At 35.1% G+C, this 6,973-nt stretch overlaps 1 long non-coding RNA gene across 1 annotated transcript; it reads right to left on the bottom strand.

The window, feature by feature from the left end:
- Window positions 1–863: 863 nt before the first annotated feature.
- On the bottom strand, window positions 864–3,961 carry LOC116718495 (uncharacterized). The gene is made up of 2 exons (XR_004338937.1): window positions 2,385–3,961; window positions 864–2,232 (listed from the first exon to the last, which is right to left on the bottom strand). It is a non-coding gene; the product is annotated as an uncharacterized LOC116718495 (long non-coding RNA).
- Between the last annotated feature and the right edge of the window lie 3,012 nt (window positions 3,962–6,973).

The raw sequence follows: 6,973 nt of genomic DNA, 5'->3' as shown, positions 1-6,973 counted from the left end.
CAGATTTGGCTCTTGGTAGGGTCTCCCACAGCAAAATGTCCTCGAGGGTGGAGTTACTTAAAATTTGTTTAGTCATCCCAAAGAAATGGCAGACCACAGGAAGCAGAGAACCTCCCTTGGATTAGGGAGACATGGGGCAACCTCCTGGAGCTCAGCCTTTTGTGTAGGTGAGTTTAAAATCTTAATTTGAAGAGGTTACTTTAGCCTTGAGTTCAAGAGAAGAGATTTGTTTCCTCAGAAGCCCGATGACTTTATAATTCTTTTGTTTTAAGCTGCAGACACGAAGGGGCAAATGCCTCTAAGGTGTGCTTGTTTATGGTAAGGCTAAGTCCACTGTTTTCTCAGAACTCCCTACTGCGGCTTTAAACTACAAAAGCCTTCACATGATTTAAAAGAAGATTAATTGTAACTACATTGGTCATTTGATCCCTCTAAGATTATCTACTGAATAATCTACAAAAGAATCTTTGTTGGTAAACCTGGTTGATTTATGGTAGTTTAGCATAATTTAATGACTTCAATAACAAATCCCATATTTATACATAACATAATACTTCAATTAAAAACCATTAGTTATAAGATGAAAGTCTAAAAACTGCTAGAAACCTTTACTGCTGAATGAGTGTCACGCCCCGTAGCCCACATTGATAAATACGTAGGTTGTTCCATTGTTGGTTTGGCTAATGACATAGTTGGACAAAAGAAATGTTGTAGATGTGTTGAAAGAAGGGGGTGGGGGAGAGGCTTGTGCACACAACAAACCAGATCAACCGGATCATTCTTAAAGAGGGGCATCTTTACATTGTGTTAAATATAACTGGGACTCTGTGACTTAAAAAGACCAGAATCCCTGTGAAACGTGAACAACGAAATTACAAAATGTATTGAAGTCGATGTTCAAACAAGATTGTTCTGTTTATTTACTGTAAAACACACAATGCAATTATACACACACTAAAATTACAAAGTTCTTAGCTAAAAGGTTTTATGAATTACAATAAATGTCTTATTAAAATCTAAAAATTTGATGTATGCAACTTTTGATCAACAGTGGAGTATATCTAACACAACTGTCATTAATTTAAACAAGCAGCATGTGACCAGTTGAATGCACATCATAATTCATAATGATTTAAGTAACAAAAAAATTAGGACAAACCCAATGCCTTAGGTTTCAACAGACTAGCCTCTTTCAAAAAACAAGAATGTTTTTATCACATACAGCTGGTGTCATAAGCCAGTTTGTAATATTTTGCAATTATACATGCTGACTAATAAGGAAATATGAAAACCAAGCACTTTTTTTCAGTTTTTAATGTTTTTTTTATGCCATTTTAATTTTTCAACTTTGTTCAAATGTATTTAGATTGCCTTTTTACGCCCATGTGTTATAAATTTCCTAATTCTTTCCCATTGCTGTTATTATATAAGCATTCGTTAATTGCCATGATCAGCACCTTAAGCAGACAAGGACATAAAAACAACGCTGACTATTTTAGACTGCAAAATCACCAAATGTTACCAAGTATTTTTGGTCTTATTTCTAGTGCAGATTTCAAATTACACTTGGAATAAAACAAAAATAACTTGCATGTATCTTTTCAGCAAGATATAGGAACATGCTCTAAGTAAATAATTCATTAATATTGATGAAAAGTAAGAGTTCTATTGGCAGATACATTTACTTATAACAAGACAATTCCCCCATGTTATAAGTGAAATAATCTGCCATGGGCCTAGTACTTTATCATCAGTATTTAGGAATTATTTGCTAAAAACAAGATTTTATATCTTGCTAATAAGTTACTTTTGAGTCAGTTGTGTCTTAATTTAAGTGTACTAAGGCATTTGTGTTAGAAACTAGACAAAAATACTTGGTAAGATTGTGTGTTTTTGCAGTGTAGAGATGTAATGATGAGGAGCCTCATTCAATTTCTGTTTCAATGTCATTCAATGTTTAACAAAACAGACAATGTCTGCTTTCTAAACAATGACTTCATTTCTACAATTTCTAGGAAGTAACTAGAGAAATTAAGTAAATTAAGTTGTTTCAAATGTGAGCAATAACTGACTTCACCGACAAAAGAAAGTAATTTTGTTCAAAATATGCATGACACAATAAGTTTAATTCTTATTGGATGTTTTACTCCAAGTGGTCTTCATCCTCTGAGTCATGAAAAAAGGGAGTTTCAAAGTCAGGTAAAACAGGTGTGACGGGTTTTTCACCATAATCTGTCGGAACAATCAGATGCAATTTAGCAAGCTTTGCTCTTTTGTCACTCTTTTTGTCTTATTTAGTAAAGTACTATGCAATTTAAAATTAGGAATTTAAAAAAACACACATGACATAACATTAAAATGTACGACAAAATGTGACCTCCTACCATCTGTAAGGCTGATTTGCTTTTTAAGCAAATCAGGATCAAAGAGCAGCTGTAGCTCCTGTGTGCTTCTTTTAGACTTGCTATATGAGAATAAATGAAAGAGAAGAGCAAGGGGTTTAGAATATTACAAAAATACAACCCATTACGTCTACAGTTTTATTTACTTTTAAGATAGAATACACTGTTAGGGCTGTTACCACAAAACTATTGGCTTAAATTCTAAGTAAAATGATCATGTATCAGACAGTTAACAATGGAAAAATGGATCCATGTTAATACATCGCCGACAAACGGAAACATTTGCTTGTTGTTTTGTTTCAGTTGTTTTGTTTCTGAACCTGGAACATCAGAAGCGTAGTAACCATTTCAAAAACACCATATTTATCATCCAAAATGTTTCGTATACATTTAAATATTAGCATTTTAAAAAATGTAAACTTTATTAATTCATTGAAAACGTCATTAATGTGAATAATAATGGAAATTAGAGTCAGATGGCTGGAACGTGAGGGAGAAGCAATCTGAGTTCTGGAACAGAATGTACATCTTGATTATGAGAAAAAACATTTCTTTGAAGAAAAAAACAACTTATGCCTACAGCTAAACTGTACCATCTCTGCCAGAAAGGAGTGTATGTGTTGCAGGATGTGTTGAAGAAAAAAAAAAAACAAATACTAGTGCCAAAATAAAACCCCACATTCACGCCTTTTGTTTCTCCTCCTGGTGGTTTTGTGATGACGCAAAAGAGAACTTGAAGGTTCAGTGATCGGTATAAAAACTTGTCAGTAACTTGATACACATAAAACAAACACTTGACTTAAAAAAGTGAGTAGCTTGATTCACCCCAGATGAAGTGCAATGCCTACATTTAAAAGATTTACTCCAAGAAAAGCAGATATCTTAACATGACCCAAACAAAGCAAAATGCTAGAATACAACATTTCTTGGAAGCACATACACACAACATATTTCAGAGAAGAAGTAAACCAACCTGTTTAATGCAGGTGCAGACAAACAGCCAGCTATGAACAGGAAATAGATGAGCCAGAAAGACAACATGACTTTTGTGGACTTTTGCATGACCACATTTAAAAAAAATAAGTGGTACCCAGGACGACAAAAGGGTTCTGGAAGGAAATGTTATTCTTAATTCTTCCTCCTTTTCAAAATAGTTTTAAACAGCTTAGCAAATAATAATTTTTGACAAAACATACCAGCTTGTCATTTGAGCAGCTGGTCAAATGACAAGCATTCGAGATCATACTCATGATCTCGAATGTTCACTTAACGGTAGCGTGCCGAGCATGCCAGAAGGGCTGAGCAACACCAAGAGGCAACCTTGATTTTGTCAGACTGCTCCTGTTGCTTGCCTTGATGAGGTTTTGTACATGAATGGGTTCCGAGTCATTTGTTTAAACCATTACAAGGAGATGACTATTCATTAACAAAAATGTGGAATTAGTTCTCAAAATGTGACATTTCATGCATTTCTTCATTGTTTCCAGAAAATGTTTCACAGATTGAACAATTTCCGTGATGTGAATCTCAGCTTCCACTGTTGTCCTTGATTTACAGTTGTGCACAACATTACTTTTTTTTCCTTTTGTTTGTTCTGAAAATGTTTGAATTTGCTTTTGCACAATGCTATGAAATAAATTTGAATGACAAAAAGCAAAAATGTAAAGCATCTTATTCAGTGTCTGGTATACGTTTACCTCACCTGCACCAGCTGTAGATTTCAAACATGCAAATAGTTTGTTGTTCAATAATCATATTAAAGTTTTTCATGGTTCCTTTGACCTACTTTAAGAAACAGGGATCCACCCTATTTTCACCATCGCTGTCTTAGAAGAGCAGAAGGAACCTTTTGCAAATATATTGACACTTCCCTCTGGTTAAAGATATCATTCAGGCAATTCAAACTCCATTGTTCTAACAATGATAACCACATGTAAATAATACTCCGTTTCAAACTCCCAGGAGCTACCTGGAGCAGTAACAAACCACTGATACTTATCAGTTTGATACATGTACCTGTTTCACAGGTGTGTGAAGCACCTGTTTCACACAACTCTTCAAATAACAACCTGTCTGTAGTCCTTAAATAGTGAAATGTCTGTGTTGAAAACTATGTAATGGACTACACAGGGTAGTTCAAAGGGTGGAGTGTGAGCCTGTGGTTCTCCCTGTTGCTAGTGAACCATTTCCTACCACACTTCGTCTTTCTCCTCAATTTTCTGTTAATACACTTGGATACAGAACACTGCGACCAACCAGCTTTTTCAGCAATGACCTTTGGATGCTTACCCTCCTTGTGAAGGGTGTTGATGACTGTCTTCTGGACATCTGTCAAGTCAGCAGTCTTTCCCGTGATTGTGGAGCCTACTGACCCAGACTTAAACCATTTAAACCGAGCCTTTGTGTAATGTAACATTAGCGGTGTTACATTAATGTGTAATGACCTTTTTACACTGTTCTATTTTTCTTAGACACTGTAGTTTAAGTTTTCATTATCTGTAAGCCATAATCAAAAAAGTTACAAGAAACAAGGTCTTGGAATTACATCCCTGCATGTGTGATGATTCTAGATAACATATAAGCATCAGTTTCTGAGGTGGCTGGCAAGAAATATTGCACTTTACATAATATTAAAATGTTTGGAGAAATACTAGTATATTGAAGAGGTCCAAGGTAGATGAGAATTAGAATCTATTTATTTTGTTGTAATAAATTGTATTTATTTATTTTTGTTATTTTTTATTCTCTGATAGATTTTGTTTAATTTACAGTATTTTCTGTAATATTTACAGTGTTTAAATTTTCAGCCAAAGCTTTGAGAAATGTATAATGGAATCAATAAAATATCTGTTTCTAGATCCACTTTTTGGAAAGAGAAAAATCTGACTTATGAAAAAAGAGAGATATAAATAGGCTCCCTCATGACAAAATTTAATCGGTGGACTGATTTTTGACCCTAATCATTAATTGCTTTTAATTTCTGGTGACTGGATGTGCCCCCCCCCCAAAAAAAAATAAACATTCCTTAGACATCTGTTAGTCCCATCTTTGTGACACTTTGTTTTGGTAAACTCCTTCTGACCTCTGAGTTTTAAGAGTAATTAACAATTAAAGTATGAAAAAACAATAAGTGTTAGATAATCAAGAATAACATATAGTATATACTATACCTAGAGAAGTTTAAATAGATTCGGATGTTGTAATTACCTCTGGTTTTAAACAGAACGTCTTCCTGATACACAGCGTGAAAGGGAGGGGCGAGGACTGACCCCAGCCCTGCTCAACATGCCATCTGGGTCAGGATGGTCAGGACATTTGCTCACCATCTTTGTGACATCTTTCTTTTGTTTATCAAACTGAATGGCCTTTCAGGTTTTATGTAGTTTTTTTTCTTTTGGTGTTTGTTGCACAAATTCAAATATATAATTATATTTCTCTGAAGGGTAATTTCTCCTTTTCAGGGAGCTTAGACTGTATGAAAGGAATCATTGAAATATACTATGAAATATTTAATCTGCAGAATCCCTATAATAAAACTTCAATTGTGAATTGAATGATTACATTGCATCTAGGCACAAAAGAATCAACTGCTACGTTTACTGAAATGTATCAGTAATAGACATATTCTTAAGAAGTACATGTACAAATAAGGAACATTTACTGAGACGTATGTTTGCTGTGATGTTTGCACAGTAAACAGGAATCTATTTTAGGTTCCTATTTGAGGTTTGCGAACATTGTAGGTTACCAAACTTGTCTTGTAGCAGGTTGAGGCAACTGCTTTTACTCTCCCTTGTCCAAAAATGTTCATGAAAACAGATCATAAATTTACAGTCAAGCCAGACAAAGTATTTCAAAGAATTACTAATCCTTTCTCTAAAAGACAGCTAAGTCAAAAATAATAAAATGAGTGTTTTGTTTTAAGAGAACGAGGTGTAGGTTTTCCAGACTGGGCCACCGCCACATAGATCCCTTCCTGCAGCTTTCCAGCTGCCACTGTTATGTAGAAATGCCCCCAAAAGGTTTTCAGAATAGCTGCCAGATTGGGGAAGGCAAAACATTTTCTTGTGAAAAAATTAAACCAGATAGTTTCATGACCTTCTAAATTTAGGCCTGAAGAAAGAGCACTAGTAGGATTTTTTAAAAATAGCCTAACAAGCGTTAATTTTCTTTTAAACTAGCCATATATTAAAATTCAGTTGATTTGATGTGTCGTGTTTTTGTTATCCTACAATTTTGTCCATAATTTTGAAATATTACGCCTCCTTCATTTATGAAGTTTAATTCAAACTCTTTAAACAAATACTTTTGCAAATTCTTGAAAATCAGAAACCAGTTGAGAAAGAAAACGTCTGAATTTGATCCCACTTTGACGTGTTTTATGAGCTTATAAAGCAGAACAAGTTAAAAAAGAAGGAGGTGCTTTCAGATGGGAGGGAGGGAGCTGGGATGGCGCGCCCAGGGAGCTGGGATGGCGCATGCAGGGAGCTGGGATGGCGCGCCCAGGGAGCTGGGATGGCGCGCCCAGGGAGATGGGATGGCTCGCGCAAAGCTTTTGCATCTGAGCAAAC

The sequence above is a fragment of the Xiphophorus hellerii genome, chromosome 4 (assembly GCF_003331165.1).
Source record: "Xiphophorus hellerii strain 12219 chromosome 4, Xiphophorus_hellerii-4.1, whole genome shotgun sequence".
In the NCBI taxonomy this organism is placed as follows: Eukaryota; Metazoa; Chordata; class Actinopteri; order Cyprinodontiformes; family Poeciliidae; genus Xiphophorus; species Xiphophorus hellerii.
Note: the sequence above shows the minus strand (reverse complement) of the source record. Positions and strands in the feature narration are given on the sequence as shown.